This window comes from Siphateles boraxobius, unplaced genomic scaffold, assembly GCF_051911475.1.
Source record: "Siphateles boraxobius isolate OS27281-9 unplaced genomic scaffold, OSU_SipBor_1 390, whole genome shotgun sequence".
Classification (NCBI taxonomy): Eukaryota; Metazoa; Chordata; class Actinopteri; order Cypriniformes; family Leuciscidae; genus Siphateles; species Siphateles boraxobius.
In genome coordinates, this window is record NW_027509020.1 from 165,533 (window position 1) to 178,822 (window position 13,290).

Below are 13,290 nucleotides of genomic sequence, written 5' to 3' on the forward strand. Positions count from 1 at the left end.
CATGCGGCCTCCCATCCAAGTACTAACCAGGCCTTATTTAAAAGCTTAGACCATTAGTGAAGAAGACTAAGAAGAACTTTTGAAAAAACTCAAACTCTTTCATGCTTTCTGAAGAATCTCAGAGACTTTTTAAGGCTTTTTGAAGCTCAGGCACTCTTTTTTTTTTTTTTTTTTTTTTTTAAAAGCTTACAGCACCTGGTATTCCCAGGCGGTCTCCCATCCAAGTACTAACCAGGCCCGACCCTGCTTAGCTTCCGAGATCAGACGAGATCGGGCGTGCCCAAGGTGGTATGGCCGTAAGCTAAAACTGCTGCCAAAATTGGGCTATTTAAAAGGTTAGACCATTAGTGAAGAAAACTAAGAACAACTTTTGAAAAAACTCAAGCTCTTTCATGCTTTCTGAAGAATCTCAGAGACTTTTTAAGGCTTTTTGAAGAAGCTCAGGGACTCTTTTTTTTTTTTCTTAAAAAAGCTTACAACACCTAGTATTCCCATGCGGCCTCCCATCCAAGTACTAACCAGGCCTTATTTAAAAGCTTAGACCATTAGTGAAGAAGACTAAGAAGAACTTTTGAAAAAACTCAAACTCTTTCATGCTTTCTGAAGAATCTCAGAGACTTTTTAAGGCTTTTTGAAGCTCAGGCACTCTTTTTTTTTTATTTTTTTTTTTTAAAAGCTTACAGCACCTGGTATTCCCAGGCGGTCTCCCATCCAAGTACTAACCAGGCCCGACCCTGCTTAGCTTCCGAGATCAGACGAGATCGGGCGTGCCCAAGGTGGTATGGCCGTAAGCGAAAACTGCTGCCAAAATTGGGCTATTTAAAAGGTTAGACCATTAGTGAAGAAAACTAAGAACAACTTTTGAAAAAACTCAAACTCTTTCATGCTTTCTGAAGAATCTCAGAGACTTTTTAAGGCTTTTTGAAGCTCAGGGACTCTTTTTTTTTTTTTTAAAAGCTTACAGCACCTGGTATTCCCAGGCGGTCTCCCATCCAAGTACTAACCAGGCCCGACCCTGCTTAGCTTCCGAGATCAGACGAGATCGGGCGTGCCCAAGGTGGTATGGCCGTAAGCTAAAACTGCTGCCAAAATTGGGCTATTTAAAAGGTTAGACCATTAGTGAAGAAAACTAAGAACAACTTTTGAAAAAACTCAAGCTCTTTCTTGCTTTCTGAAGAATCTCAGAGACTTTTTAAGGCTTTTTGAAGAAGCTCAGGGACTCTTTTTTTTTTTTCTTAAAAAAGCTTACAACACCTAGTATTCCCATGCGCCCTCCCATCCAAGTACTAACCAGGCCTTATTTAAAAGCTTAGACCATTAGTGAAGAAGACTAAGAAGAACTTTTGAAAAAACTCAAACTCTTTCATGCTTTCTGAAGAATCTCAGAGACTTTTTAAGGCTTTTTGAAGCTCAGGCACTCTTTTTTTTTTTTTTTTTTTTTTTTAAAAGCTTACAGCACCTGGTATTCCCAGGCGGTCTCCCATCCAAGTACTAACCAGGCCCGACCCTGCTTAGCTTCCGAGATCAGACGAGATCGGGCGTGCCCAAGGTGGTATGGCCGTAAGCTAAAACTGCTGCCAAAATTGGGCTATTTAAAAGGTTAGACCATTAGTGAAGAAAACTAAGAACAACTTTTGAAAAAACTCAAGCTCTTTCATGCTTTCTGAAGAATCTCAGAGACTTTTTAAGGCTTTTTGAAGAAGCTCAGGGACTCTTTTTTTTTTTTCTTAAAAAAGATTACAACACCTAGTATTCCCATGCGGCCTCCCATCCAAGTACTAACCAGGCCTTATTTAAAAGCTTAGACCATTAGTGAAGAAGACTAAGAAGAACTTTTGAAAAAACTCAAACTCTTTCATGCTTTCTGAAGAATCTCAGAGACTTTTTAAGGCTTTTTGAAGCTCAGGCACTCTTTTTTTTTTTTTTTTTTTTTTAAAAGCTTACAGCACCTGGTATTCCCAGGCGGTCTCCCATCCAAGTACTAACCAGGCCCGACCCTGCTTAGCTTCCGAGATCAGACGAGATCGGGCGTGCCCAAGGTGGTATGGCCGTAAGCTAAAACTGCTGCCAAAATTGGGCTATTTAAAAGGTTAGACCATTAGTGAAGAAAACTAAGAACAACTTTTGAAAAAACTCAAGCTCTTTCATGCTTTCTGAAGAATCTCAGAGACTTTTTAAGGCTTTTTGAAGAAGCTCAGGGACTCTTTTTTTTTTTTCTTAAAAAAGCTTACAACACCTAGTATTCCCATGCGGCCTCCCATCCAAGTACTAACCAGGCCTTATTTAAAAGCTTAGACCATTAGTGAAGAAGACTAAGAAGAACTTTTGAAAAAACTCAAACTCTTTCATGCTTTCTGAAGAATCTCAGAGACTTTTTAAGGCTTTTTGAAGCTCAGGGACTCTTTTTTTTTTTTTTAAAAGCTTACAGCACCTGGTATTCCCAGGCGGTCTCCCATCCAAGTACTAACCAGGCCCGACCCTGCTTAGCTTCCGAGATCAGACGAGATCGGGCGTGCCCAAGGTGGTATGGCCGTAAGCGAATACTGCTGCCAAAATTGGGCTATTTAAAAGGTTAGACCATTAGTGAAGAAAACTAAGAACAACTTTTGAAAAAACTCAAACTCTTTCATGCTTTCTGAAGAATCTCAGAGACTTTTTAAGGCTTTTTGAAGCTCAGGCACTCTTTTTTTTTTTTTTAAAAGCTTACAGCACCTGGTATTCCCAGGCGGTCTCCCATCCAAGTACTAACCAGGCCCGACCCTGCTTAGCTTCCGAGATCAGACGAGATCGGGCGTGCCCAAGGTGGTATGGCCGTAAGCGAAAACTGCTGCCAAAATTGGGCTATTTAAAAGGTTAGACCATTAGTGAAGAAAACTAAGAACAACTTTTGAAAAAACTCAAACTCTTTCATGCTTTCTGAAGAATCTCAGAGACTTTTTAAGGGTTTTTGAAGAAGCTCAGGGACTCTTTTTTTTTTTTCTTAAAAAAGCTTACAACACCTAGTATTCCCATGCGGCCTCCCATCCAAGTACTAACCAGGCCTTATTTAAAAGCTTAGACCATTAGTGAAGAAGACTAAGAAGAACTTTTGAAAAAACTCAAACTCTTTCATGCTTTCTGAAGAATCTCAGAGACTTTTTAAGGCTTTTTGAAGCTCAGGCACTCTTTTTTTTTTTTTTTTTTTTTTTTAAAAGCTTACAGCACCTGGTATTCCCAGGCGGTCTCCCATCCAAGTACTAACCAGGCCCGACCCTGCTTAGCTTCCGAGATCAGACGAGATCGGGCGTGCCCAAGGTGGTATGGCCGTAAGCTAAAACTGCTGCCAAAATTGGGCTATTTAAAAGGTTAGACCATTAGTGAAGAAAACTAAGAACAACTTTTGAAAAAACTCAAGCTCTTTCATGCTTTCTGAAGAATCTCAGAGACTTTTTAAGGCTTTTTGAAGAAGCTCAGGGACTCTTTTTTTTTTTTCTTAAAAAAGCTTACAACACCTAGTATTCCCATGCGGCCTCCCATCCAAGTACTAACCAGGCCTTATTTAAAAGCTTAGACCATTAGTGAAGAAGACTAAGAAGAACTTTTGAAAAAACTCAAACTCTTTCATGCTTTCTGAAGAATCTCAGAGACTTTTTAAGGCTTTTTGAAGCTCAGGCACTCTTTTTTTTTTATTTTTTTTTTTTAAAAGCTTACAGCACCTGGTATTCCCAGGCGGTCTCCCATCCAAGTACTAACCAGGCCCGACCCTGCTTAGCTTCCGAGATCAGACGAGATCGGGCGTGCCCAAGGTGGTATGGCCGTAAGCGAAAACTGCTGCCAAAATTGGGCTATTTAAAAGGTTAGACCATTAGTGAAGAAAACTAAGAACAACTTTTGAAAAAACTCAAACTCTTTCATGCTTTCTGAAGAATCTCAGAGACTTTTTAAGGCTTTTTGAAGCTCAGGGACTCTTTTTTTTTTTTTTAAAAGCTTACAGCACCTGGTATTCCCAGGCGGTCTCCCATCCAAGTACTAACCAGGCCCGACCCTGCTTAGCTTCCGAGATCAGACGAGATCGGGCGTGCCCAAGGTGGTATGGCCGTAAGCTAAAACTGCTGCCAAAATTGGGCTATTTAAAAGGTTAGACCATTAGTGAAGAAAACTAAGAACAACTTTTGAAAAAACTCAAGCTCTTTCTTGCTTTCTGAAGAATCTCAGAGACTTTTTAAGGCTTTTTGAAGAAGCTCAGGGACTCTTTTTTTTTTTTCTTAAAAAAGCTTACAACACCTAGTATTCCCATGCGCCCTCCCATCCAAGTACTAACCAGGCCTTATTTAAAAGCTTAGACCATTAGTGAAGAAGACTAAGAAGAACTTTTGAAAAAACTCAAACTCTTTCATGCTTTCTGAAGAATCTCAGAGACTTTTTAAGGCTTTTTGAAGCTCAGGCACTCTTTTTTTTTTTTTTTTTTTTTTTTAAAAGCTTACAGCACCTGGTATTCCCAGGCGGTCTCCCATCCAAGTACTAACCAGGCCCGACCCTGCTTAGCTTCCGAGATCAGACGAGATCGGGCGTGCCCAAGGTGGTATGGCCGTAAGCTAAAACTGCTGCCAAAATTGGGCTATTTAAAAGGTTAGACCATTAGTGAAGAAAACTAAGAACAACTTTTGAAAAAACTCAAGCTCTTTCATGCTTTCTGAAGAATCTCAGAGACTTTTTAAGGCTTTTTGAAGAAGCTCAGGGACTCTTTTTTTTTTTTCTTAAAAAAGCTTACAACACCTAGTATTCCCATGCGGCCTCCCATCCAAGTACTAACCAGGCCTTATTTAAAAGCTTAGACCATTAGTGAAGAAGACTAAGAAGAACTTTTGAAAAAACTCAAACTCTTTCATGCTTTCTGAAGAATCTCAGAGACTTTTTAAGGCTTTTTGAAGCTCAGGGACTCTTTTTTTTTTTTTTAAAAGCTTACAGCACCTGGTATTCCCAGGCGGTCTCCCATCCAAGTACTAACCAGGCCCGACCCTGCTTAGCTTCCGAGATCAGACGAGATCGGGCGTGCCCAAGGTGGTATGGCCGTAAGCGAATACTGCTGCCAAAATTGGGCTATTTAAAAGGTTAGACCATTAGTGAAGAAAACTAAGAACAACTTTTGAAAAAACTCAAACTCTTTCATGCTTTCTGAAGAATCTCAGAGACTTTTTAAGGCTTTTTGAAGCTCAGGCACTCTTTTTTTTTTTTTTAAAAGCTTACAGCACCTGGTATTCCCAGGCGGTCTCCCATCCAAGTACTAACCAGGCCCGACCCTGCTTAGCTTCCGAGATCAGACGAGATCGGGCGTGCCCAAGGTGGTATGGCCGTAAGCGAAAACTGCTGCCAAAATTGGGCTATTTAAAAGGTTAGACCATTAGTGAAGAAAACTAAGAACAACTTTTGAAAAAACTCAAACTCTTTCATGCTTTCTGAAGAATCTCAGAGACTTTTTAAGGGTTTTTGAAGAAGCTCAGGGACTCTTTTTTTTTTTTCTTAAAAAAGCTTACAACACCTAGTATTCCCATGCGGCCTCCCATCCAAGTACTAACCAGGCCTTATTTAAAAGCTTAGACCATTAGTGAAGAAGACTAAGAAGAACTTTTGAAAAAACTCAAACTCTTTCATGCTTTCTGAAGAATCTCAGAGACTTTTTAAGGCTTTTTGAAGCTCAGGCACTCTTTTTTTTTTTTTTTTTTTTTTTAAAAGCTTACAGCACCTGGTATTCCCAGGCGGTCTCCCATCCAAGTACTAACCAGGCCCGACCCTGCTTAGCTTCCGAGATCAGACGAGATCGGGCGTGCCCAAGGTGGTATGGCCGTAAGCTAAAACTGCTGCCAAAATTGGGCTATTTAAAAGGTTAGACCATTAGTGAAGAAAACTAAGAACAACTTTTGAAAAAACTCAAGCTCTTTCATGCTTTCTGAAGAATCTCAGAGACTTTTTAAGGCTTTTTGAAGAAGCTCAGGGACTCTTTTTTTTTTTTCTTAAAAAAGCTTACAACACCTAGTATTCCCATGCGGCCTCCCATCCAAGTACTAACCAGGCCTTATTTAAAAGCTTAGACCATTAGTGAAGAAGACTAAGAAGAACTTTTGAAAAAACTCAAACTCTTTCATGCTTTCTGAAGAATCTCAGAGACTTTTTAAGGCTTTTTGAAGCTCAGGCACTCTTTTTTTTTTATTTTTTTTTTTTAAAAGCTTACAGCACCTGGTATTCCCAGGCGGTCTCCCATCCAAGTACTAACCAGGCCCGACCCTGCTTAGCTTCCGAGATCAGACGAGATCGGGCGTGCCCAAGGTGGTATGGCCGTAAGCGAAAACTGCTGCCAAAATTGGGCTATTTAAAAGGTTAGACCATTAGTGAAGAAAACTAAGAACAACTTTTGAAAAAACTCAAACTCTTTCATGCTTTCTGAAGAATCTCAGAGACTTTTTAAGGCTTTTTGAAGCTCAGGGACTCTTTTTTTTTTTTTTAAAAGCTTACAGCACCTGGTATTCCCAGGCGGTCTCCCATCCAAGTACTAACCAGGCCCGACCCTGCTTAGCTTCCGAGATCAGACGAGATCGGGCGTGCCCAAGGTGGTATGGCCGTAAGCTAAAACTGCTGCCAAAATTGGGCTATTTAAAAGGTTAGACCATTAGTGAAGAAAACTAAGAACAACTTTTGAAAAAACTCAAGCTCTTTCTTGCTTTCTGAAGAATCTCAGAGACTTTTTAAGGCTTTTTGAAGAAGCTCAGGGACTCTTTTTTTTTTTTCTTAAAAAAGCTTACAACACCTAGTATTCCCATGCGCCCTCCCATCCAAGTACTAACCAGGCCTTATTTAAAAGCTTAGACCATTAGTGAAGAAGACTAAGAAGAACTTTTGAAAAAACTCAAACTCTTTCATGCTTTCTGAAGAATCTCAGAGACTTTTTAAGGCTTTTTGAAGCTCAGGCACTCTTTTTTTTTTTTTTTTTTTTTTTTAAAAGCTTACAGCACCTGGTATTCCCAGGCGGTCTCCCATCCAAGTACTAACCAGGCCCGACCCTGCTTAGCTTCCGAGATCAGACGAGATCGGGCGTGCCCAAGGTGGTATGGCCGTAAGCTAAAACTGCTGCCAAAATTGGGCTATTTAAAAGGTTAGACCATTAGTGAAGAAAACTAAGAACAACTTTTGAAAAAACTCAAGCTCTTTCATGCTTTCTGAAGAATCTCAGAGACTTTTTAAGGCTTTTTGAAGAAGCTCAGGGACTCTTTTTTTTTTTTCTTAAAAAAGATTACAACACCTAGTATTCCCATGCGGCCTCCCATCCAAGTACTAACCAGGCCTTATTTAAAAGCTTAGACCATTAGTGAAGAAGACTAAGAAGAACTTTTGAAAAAACTCAAACTCTTTCATGCTTTCTGAAGAATCTCAGAGACTTTTTAAGGCTTTTTGAAGCTCAGGCACTCTTTTTTTTTTTTTTTTTTTTTTTAAAAGCTTACAGCACCTGGTATTCCCAGGCGGTCTCCCATCCAAGTACTAACCAGGCCCGACCCTGCTTAGCTTCCGAGATCAGACGAGATCGGGCGTGCCCAAGGTGGTATGGCCGTAAGCTAAAACTGCTGCCAAAATTGGGCTATTTAAAAGGTTAGACCATTAGTGAAGAAAACTAAGAACAACTTTTGAAAAAACTCAAGCTCTTTCATGCTTTCTGAAGAATCTCAGAGACTTTTTAAGGCTTTTTGAAGAAGCTCAGGGACTCTTTTTTTTTTTTCTTAAAAAAGCTTACAACACCTAGTATTCCCATGCGGCCTCCCATCCAAGTACTAACCAGGCCTTATTTAAAAGCTTAGACCATTAGTGAAGAAGACTAAGAAGAACTTTTGAAAAAACTCAAACTCTTTCATGCTTTCTGAAGAATCTCAGAGACTTTTTAAGGCTTTTTGAAGCTCAGGGACTCTTTTTTTTTTTTTTAAAAGCTTACAGCACCTGGTATTCCCAGGCGGTCTCCCATCCAAGTACTAACCAGGCCCGACCCTGCTTAGCTTCCGAGATCAGACGAGATCGGGCGTGCCCAAGGTGGTATGGCCGTAAGCGAATACTGCTGCCAAAATTGGGCTATTTAAAAGGTTAGACCATTAGTGAAGAAAACTAAGAACAACTTTTGAAAAAACTCAAACTCTTTCATGCTTTCTGAAGAATCTCAGAGACTTTTTAAGGCTTTTTGAAGCTCAGGCACTCTTTTTTTTTTTTTTAAAAGCTTACAGCACCTGGTATTCCCAGGCGGTCTCCCATCCAAGTACTAACCAGGCCCGACCCTGCTTAGCTTCCGAGATCAGACGAGATCGGGCGTGCCCAAGGTGGTATGGCCGTAAGCGAAAACTGCTGCCAAAATTGGGCTATTTAAAAGGTTAGACCATTAGTGAAGAAAACTAAGAACAACTTTTGAAAAAACTCAAACTCTTTCATGCTTTCTGAAGAATCTCAGAGACTTTTTAAGGGTTTTTGAAGAAGCTCAGGGACTCTTTTTTTTTTTTCTTAAAAAAGCTTACAACACCTAGTATTCCCATGCGGCCTCCCATCCAAGTACTAACCAGGCCTTATTTAAAAGCTTAGACCATTAGTGAAGAAGACTAAGAAGAACTTTTGAAAAAACTCAAACTCTTTCATGCTTTCTGAAGAATCTCAGAGACTTTTTAAGGCTTTTTGAAGCTCAGGCACTCTTTTTTTTTTTTTTTTTTTTTTTAAAAGCTTACAGCACCTGGTATTCCCAGGCGGTCTCCCATCCAAGTACTAACCAGGCCCGACCCTGCTTAGCTTCCGAGATCAGACGAGATCGGGCGTGCCCAAGGTGGTATGGCCGTAAGCTAAAACTGCTGCCAAAATTGGGCTATTTAAAAGGTTAGACCATTAGTGAAGAAAACTAAGAACAACTTTTGAAAAAACTCAAGCTCTTTCATGCTTTCTGAAGAATCTCAGAGACTTTTTAAGGCTTTTTGAAGAAGCTCAGGGACTCTTTTTTTTTTTTCTTAAAAAAGCTTACAACACCTAGTATTCCCATGCGGCCTCCCATCCAAGTACTAACCAGGCCTTATTTAAAAGCTTAGACCATTAGTGAAGAAGACTAAGAAGAACTTTTGAAAAAACTCAAACTCTTTCATGCTTTCTGAAGAATCTCAGAGACTTTTTAAGGCTTTTTGAAGCTCAGGCACTCTTTTTTTTTTATTTTTTTTTTTTAAAAGCTTACAGCACCTGGTATTCCCAGGCGGTCTCCCATCCAAGTACTAACCAGGCCCGACCCTGCTTAGCTTCCGAGATCAGACGAGATCGGGCGTGCCCAAGGTGGTATGGCCGTAAGCGAAAACTGCTGCCAAAATTGGGCTATTTAAAAGGTTAGACCATTAGTGAAGAAAACTAAGAACAACTTTTGAAAAAACTCAAACTCTTTCATGCTTTCTGAAGAATCTCAGAGACTTTTTAAGGCTTTTTGAAGCTCAGGGACTCTTTTTTTTTTTTTTAAAAGCTTACAGCACCTGGTATTCCCAGGCGGTCTCCCATCCAAGTACTAACCAGGCCCGACCCTGCTTAGCTTCCGAGATCAGACGAGATCGGGCGTGCCCAAGGTGGTATGGCCGTAAGCTAAAACTGCTGCCAAAATTGGGCTATTTAAAAGGTTAGACCATTAGTGAAGAAAACTAAGAACAACTTTTGAAAAAACTCAAGCTCTTTCTTGCTTTCTGAAGAATCTCAGAGACTTTTTAAGGCTTTTTGAAGAAGCTCAGGGACTCTTTTTTTTTTTTCTTAAAAAAGCTTACAACACCTAGTATTCCCATGCGCCCTCCCATCCAAGTACTAACCAGGCCTTATTTAAAAGCTTAGACCATTAGTGAAGAAGACTAAGAAGAACTTTTGAAAAAACTCAAACTCTTTCATGCTTTCTGAAGAATCTCAGAGACTTTTTAAGGCTTTTTGAAGCTCAGGCACTCTTTTTTTTTTTTTTTTTTTTTTTTAAAAGCTTACAGCACCTGGTATTCCCAGGCGGTCTCCCATCCAAGTACTAACCAGGCCCGACCCTGCTTAGCTTCCGAGATCAGACGAGATCGGGCGTGCCCAAGGTGGTATGGCCGTAAGCTAAAACTGCTGCCAAAATTGGGCTATTTAAAAGGTTAGACCATTAGTGAAGAAAACTAAGAACAACTTTTGAAAAAACTCAAGCTCTTTCATGCTTTCTGAAGAATCTCAGAGACTTTTTAAGGCTTTTTGAAGAAGCTCAGGGACTCTTTTTTTTTTTTCTTAAAAAAGATTACAACACCTAGTATTCCCATGCGGCCTCCCATCCAAGTACTAACCAGGCCTTATTTAAAAGCTTAGACCATTAGTGAAGAAGACTAAGAAGAACTTTTGAAAAAACTCAAACTCTTTCATGCTTTCTGAAGAATCTCAGAGACTTTTTAAGGCTTTTTGAAGCTCAGGCACTCTTTTTTTTTTTTTTTTTTTTTTTAAAAGCTTACAGCACCTGGTATTCCCAGGCGGTCTCCCATCCAAGTACTAACCAGGCCCGACCCTGCTTAGCTTCCGAGATCAGACGAGATCGGGCGTGCCCAAGGTGGTATGGCCGTAAGCTAAAACTGCTGCCAAAATTGGGCTATTTAAAAGGTTAGACCATTAGTGAAGAAAACTAAGAACAACTTTTGAAAAAACTCAAGCTCTTTCATGCTTTCTGAAGAATCTCAGAGACTTTTTAAGGCTTTTTGAAGAAGCTCAGGGACTCTTTTTTTTTTTTCTTAAAAAAGCTTACAACACCTAGTATTCCCATGCGGCCTCCCATCCAAGTACTAACCAGGCCTTATTTAAAAGCTTAGACCATTAGTGAAGAAGACTAAGAAGAACTTTTGAAAAAACTCAAACTCTTTCATGCTTTCTGAAGAATCTCAGAGACTTTTTAAGGCTTTTTGAAGCTCAGGGACTCTTTTTTTTTTTTTTAAAAGCTTACAGCACCTGGTATTCCCAGGCGGTCTCCCATCCAAGTACTAACCAGGCCCGACCCTGCTTAGCTTCCGAGATCAGACGAGATCGGGCGTGCCCAAGGTGGTATGGCCGTAAGCGAATACTGCTGCCAAAATTGGGCTATTTAAAAGGTTAGACCATTAGTGAAGAAAACTAAGAACAACTTTTGAAAAAACTCAAACTCTTTCATGCTTTCTGAAGAATCTCAGAGACTTTTTAAGGCTTTTTGAAGCTCAGGCACTCTTTTTTTTTTTTTTAAAAGCTTACAGCACCTGGTATTCCCAGGCGGTCTCCCATCCAAGTACTAACCAGGCCCGACCCTGCTTAGCTTCCGAGATCAGACGAGATCGGGCGTGCCCAAGGTGGTATGGCCGTAAGCGAAAACTGCTGCCAAAATTGGGCTATTTAAAAGGTTAGACCATTAGTGAAGAAAACTAAGAACAACTTTTGAAAAAACTCAAACTCTTTCATGCTTTCTGAAGAATCTCAGAGACTTTTTAAGGGTTTTTGAAGAAGCTCAGGGACTCTTTTTTTTTTTTCTTAAAAAAGCTTACAACACCTAGTATTCCCATGCGGCCTCCCATCCAAGTACTAACCAGGCCTTATTTAAAAGCTTAGACCATTAGTGAAGAAGACTAAGAAGAACTTTTGAAAAAACTCAAACTCTTTCATGCTTTCTGAAGAATCTCAGAGACTTTTTAAGGCTTTTTGAAGCTCAGGCACTCTTTTTTTTTTTTTTTTTTTTTTTAAAAGCTTACAGCACCTGGTATTCCCAGGCGGTCTCCCATCCAAGTACTAACCAGGCCCGACCCTGCTTAGCTTCCGAGATCAGACGAGATCGGGCGTGCCCAAGGTGGTATGGCCGTAAGCTAAAACTGCTGCCAAAATTGGGCTATTTAAAAGGTTAGACCATTAGTGAAGAAAACTAAGAACAACTTTTGAAAAAACTCAAGCTCTTTCATGCTTTCTGAAGAATCTCAGAGACTTTTTAAGGCTTTTTGAAGAAGCTCAGGGACTCTTTTTTTTTTTTCTTAAAAAAGCTTACAACACCTAGTATTCCCATGCGGCCTCCCATCCAAGTACTAACCAGGCCTTATTTAAAAGCTTAGACCATTAGTGAAGAAGACTAAGAAGAACTTTTGAAAAAACTCAAACTCTTTCATGCTTTCTGAAGAATCTCAGAGACTTTTTAAGGCTTTTTGAAGCTCAGGCACTCTTTTTTTTTTATTTTTTTTTTTTAAAAGCTTACAGCACCTGGTATTCCCAGGCGGTCTCCCATCCAAGTACTAACCAGGCCCGACCCTGCTTAGCTTCCGAGATCAGACGAGATCGGGCGTGCCCAAGGTGGTATGGCCGTAAGCGAAAACTGCTGCCAAAATTGGGCTATTTAAAAGGTTAGACCATTAGTGAAGAAAACTAAGAACAACTTTTGAAAAAACTCAAACTCTTTCATGCTTTCTGAAGAATCTCAGAGACTTTTTAAGGCTTTTTGAAGCTCAGGGACTCTTTTTTTTTTTTTTAAAAGCTTACAGCACCTGGTATTCCCAGGCGGTCTCCCATCCAAGTACTAACCAGGCCCGACCCTGCTTAGCTTCCGAGATCAGACGAGATCGGGCGTGCCCAAGGTGGTATGGCCGTAAGCTAAAACTGCTGCCAAAATTGGGCTATTTAAAAGGTTAGACCATTAGTGAAGAAAACTAAGAACAACTTTTGAAAAAACTCAAGCTCTTTCTTGCTTTCTGAAGAATCTCAGAGACTTTTTAAGGCTTTTTGAAGAAGCTCAGGGACTCTTTTTTTTTTTTCTTAAAAAAGCTTACAACACCTAGTATTCCCATGCGCCCTCCCATCCAAGTACTAACCAGGCCTTATTTAAAAGCTTAGACCATTAGTGAAGAAGACTAAGAAGAACTTTTGAAAAAACTCAAACTCTTTCATGCTTTCTGAAGAATCTCAGAGACTTTTTAAGGCTTTTTGAAGCTCAGGCACTCTTTTTTTTTTTTTTTTTTTTTTTTAAAAGCTTACAGCACCTGGTATTCCCAGGCGGTCTCCCATCCAAGTACTAACCAGGCCCGACCCTGCTTAGCTTCCGAGATCAGACGAGATCGGGCGTGCCCAAGGTGGTATGGCCGTAAGCTAAAACTGCTGCCAAAATTGGGCTATTTAAAAGGTTAGACCATTAGTGAAGAAAACTAAGAACAACTTTTGAAAAAACTCAAGCTCTTTCATGCTTTCTGAAGAATCTCAGAGACTTTTTAAGGCTTTTTGAAGAAGCTCAGGGACTCTTTTTTTTTTTTCTTAAAAAAGCTTACAACA

At 40.1% G+C, this 13,290-nt stretch overlaps 31 non-coding genes across 31 annotated transcripts; all 31 read right to left on the reverse strand.

Annotated features, from left to right (window-relative positions):
• Positions 1 to 183: 183 nt before the first annotated feature.
• LOC143705127 (5S ribosomal RNA) lies at positions 184 to 302 on the reverse strand. The gene has a single exon (XR_013192061.1). It is a non-coding gene; the product is annotated as a 5S ribosomal RNA (ribosomal RNA).
• A 372-nt stretch (positions 303 to 674) lies between these two features.
• LOC143705128 (5S ribosomal RNA) lies at positions 675 to 793 on the reverse strand. The gene has a single exon (XR_013192062.1). It is a non-coding gene; the product is annotated as a 5S ribosomal RNA (ribosomal RNA).
• Positions 794 to 955: 162 nt separating this feature from the next.
• On the reverse strand, positions 956 to 1,074 carry LOC143705129 (5S ribosomal RNA). The gene has a single exon (XR_013192063.1). It is a non-coding gene; the product is annotated as a 5S ribosomal RNA (ribosomal RNA).
• A 373-nt stretch (positions 1,075 to 1,447) lies between these two features.
• On the reverse strand, positions 1,448 to 1,566 carry LOC143705130 (5S ribosomal RNA). The gene has a single exon (XR_013192064.1). It is a non-coding gene; the product is annotated as a 5S ribosomal RNA (ribosomal RNA).
• A 371-nt stretch (positions 1,567 to 1,937) lies between these two features.
• On the reverse strand, positions 1,938 to 2,056 carry LOC143705131 (5S ribosomal RNA). Its single transcript, XR_013192065.1, has one exon. It is a non-coding gene; the product is annotated as a 5S ribosomal RNA (ribosomal RNA).
• A 363-nt stretch (positions 2,057 to 2,419) lies between these two features.
• Positions 2,420 to 2,538, reverse strand: LOC143705132 (5S ribosomal RNA). Its single transcript, XR_013192066.1, has one exon. It is a non-coding gene; the product is annotated as a 5S ribosomal RNA (ribosomal RNA).
• A 162-nt stretch (positions 2,539 to 2,700) lies between these two features.
• LOC143705133 (5S ribosomal RNA) lies at positions 2,701 to 2,819 on the reverse strand. Its single transcript, XR_013192067.1, has one exon. It is a non-coding gene; the product is annotated as a 5S ribosomal RNA (ribosomal RNA).
• A 373-nt stretch (positions 2,820 to 3,192) lies between these two features.
• Positions 3,193 to 3,311, reverse strand: LOC143705136 (5S ribosomal RNA). Its single transcript, XR_013192069.1, has one exon. It is a non-coding gene; the product is annotated as a 5S ribosomal RNA (ribosomal RNA).
• Positions 3,312 to 3,683: 372 nt separating this feature from the next.
• On the reverse strand, positions 3,684 to 3,802 carry LOC143705137 (5S ribosomal RNA). Its single transcript, XR_013192070.1, has one exon. It is a non-coding gene; the product is annotated as a 5S ribosomal RNA (ribosomal RNA).
• Positions 3,803 to 3,964: 162 nt separating this feature from the next.
• LOC143705138 (5S ribosomal RNA) lies at positions 3,965 to 4,083 on the reverse strand. Its single transcript, XR_013192071.1, has one exon. It is a non-coding gene; the product is annotated as a 5S ribosomal RNA (ribosomal RNA).
• Positions 4,084 to 4,456: 373 nt separating this feature from the next.
• Positions 4,457 to 4,575, reverse strand: LOC143705139 (5S ribosomal RNA). Its single transcript, XR_013192072.1, has one exon. It is a non-coding gene; the product is annotated as a 5S ribosomal RNA (ribosomal RNA).
• A 363-nt stretch (positions 4,576 to 4,938) lies between these two features.
• Positions 4,939 to 5,057, reverse strand: LOC143705140 (5S ribosomal RNA). The gene has a single exon (XR_013192074.1). It is a non-coding gene; the product is annotated as a 5S ribosomal RNA (ribosomal RNA).
• Positions 5,058 to 5,219: 162 nt separating this feature from the next.
• LOC143705141 (5S ribosomal RNA) lies at positions 5,220 to 5,338 on the reverse strand. The gene has a single exon (XR_013192075.1). It is a non-coding gene; the product is annotated as a 5S ribosomal RNA (ribosomal RNA).
• Positions 5,339 to 5,710: 372 nt separating this feature from the next.
• On the reverse strand, positions 5,711 to 5,829 carry LOC143705142 (5S ribosomal RNA). Its single transcript, XR_013192076.1, has one exon. It is a non-coding gene; the product is annotated as a 5S ribosomal RNA (ribosomal RNA).
• A 372-nt stretch (positions 5,830 to 6,201) lies between these two features.
• LOC143705143 (5S ribosomal RNA) lies at positions 6,202 to 6,320 on the reverse strand. The gene has a single exon (XR_013192077.1). It is a non-coding gene; the product is annotated as a 5S ribosomal RNA (ribosomal RNA).
• A 162-nt stretch (positions 6,321 to 6,482) lies between these two features.
• LOC143705144 (5S ribosomal RNA) lies at positions 6,483 to 6,601 on the reverse strand. Its single transcript, XR_013192078.1, has one exon. It is a non-coding gene; the product is annotated as a 5S ribosomal RNA (ribosomal RNA).
• Positions 6,602 to 6,974: 373 nt separating this feature from the next.
• On the reverse strand, positions 6,975 to 7,093 carry LOC143705145 (5S ribosomal RNA). The gene has a single exon (XR_013192079.1). It is a non-coding gene; the product is annotated as a 5S ribosomal RNA (ribosomal RNA).
• Positions 7,094 to 7,465: 372 nt separating this feature from the next.
• On the reverse strand, positions 7,466 to 7,584 carry LOC143705147 (5S ribosomal RNA). The gene has a single exon (XR_013192081.1). It is a non-coding gene; the product is annotated as a 5S ribosomal RNA (ribosomal RNA).
• A 363-nt stretch (positions 7,585 to 7,947) lies between these two features.
• LOC143705148 (5S ribosomal RNA) lies at positions 7,948 to 8,066 on the reverse strand. Its single transcript, XR_013192082.1, has one exon. It is a non-coding gene; the product is annotated as a 5S ribosomal RNA (ribosomal RNA).
• Positions 8,067 to 8,228: 162 nt separating this feature from the next.
• On the reverse strand, positions 8,229 to 8,347 carry LOC143705149 (5S ribosomal RNA). Its single transcript, XR_013192083.1, has one exon. It is a non-coding gene; the product is annotated as a 5S ribosomal RNA (ribosomal RNA).
• A 372-nt stretch (positions 8,348 to 8,719) lies between these two features.
• Positions 8,720 to 8,838, reverse strand: LOC143705150 (5S ribosomal RNA). Its single transcript, XR_013192084.1, has one exon. It is a non-coding gene; the product is annotated as a 5S ribosomal RNA (ribosomal RNA).
• A 372-nt stretch (positions 8,839 to 9,210) lies between these two features.
• Positions 9,211 to 9,329, reverse strand: LOC143705151 (5S ribosomal RNA). Its single transcript, XR_013192085.1, has one exon. It is a non-coding gene; the product is annotated as a 5S ribosomal RNA (ribosomal RNA).
• A 162-nt stretch (positions 9,330 to 9,491) lies between these two features.
• Positions 9,492 to 9,610, reverse strand: LOC143705152 (5S ribosomal RNA). Its single transcript, XR_013192086.1, has one exon. It is a non-coding gene; the product is annotated as a 5S ribosomal RNA (ribosomal RNA).
• A 373-nt stretch (positions 9,611 to 9,983) lies between these two features.
• Positions 9,984 to 10,102, reverse strand: LOC143705153 (5S ribosomal RNA). Its single transcript, XR_013192087.1, has one exon. It is a non-coding gene; the product is annotated as a 5S ribosomal RNA (ribosomal RNA).
• A 372-nt stretch (positions 10,103 to 10,474) lies between these two features.
• Positions 10,475 to 10,593, reverse strand: LOC143705154 (5S ribosomal RNA). The gene has a single exon (XR_013192088.1). It is a non-coding gene; the product is annotated as a 5S ribosomal RNA (ribosomal RNA).
• A 363-nt stretch (positions 10,594 to 10,956) lies between these two features.
• On the reverse strand, positions 10,957 to 11,075 carry LOC143705155 (5S ribosomal RNA). The gene has a single exon (XR_013192089.1). It is a non-coding gene; the product is annotated as a 5S ribosomal RNA (ribosomal RNA).
• A 162-nt stretch (positions 11,076 to 11,237) lies between these two features.
• Positions 11,238 to 11,356, reverse strand: LOC143705157 (5S ribosomal RNA). Its single transcript, XR_013192090.1, has one exon. It is a non-coding gene; the product is annotated as a 5S ribosomal RNA (ribosomal RNA).
• A 372-nt stretch (positions 11,357 to 11,728) lies between these two features.
• Positions 11,729 to 11,847, reverse strand: LOC143705159 (5S ribosomal RNA). Its single transcript, XR_013192092.1, has one exon. It is a non-coding gene; the product is annotated as a 5S ribosomal RNA (ribosomal RNA).
• Positions 11,848 to 12,219: 372 nt separating this feature from the next.
• Positions 12,220 to 12,338, reverse strand: LOC143705160 (5S ribosomal RNA). The gene has a single exon (XR_013192093.1). It is a non-coding gene; the product is annotated as a 5S ribosomal RNA (ribosomal RNA).
• A 162-nt stretch (positions 12,339 to 12,500) lies between these two features.
• On the reverse strand, positions 12,501 to 12,619 carry LOC143705161 (5S ribosomal RNA). Its single transcript, XR_013192094.1, has one exon. It is a non-coding gene; the product is annotated as a 5S ribosomal RNA (ribosomal RNA).
• A 373-nt stretch (positions 12,620 to 12,992) lies between these two features.
• LOC143705162 (5S ribosomal RNA) lies at positions 12,993 to 13,111 on the reverse strand. Its single transcript, XR_013192095.1, has one exon. It is a non-coding gene; the product is annotated as a 5S ribosomal RNA (ribosomal RNA).
• Positions 13,112 to 13,290: the final 179 nt, after the last annotated feature.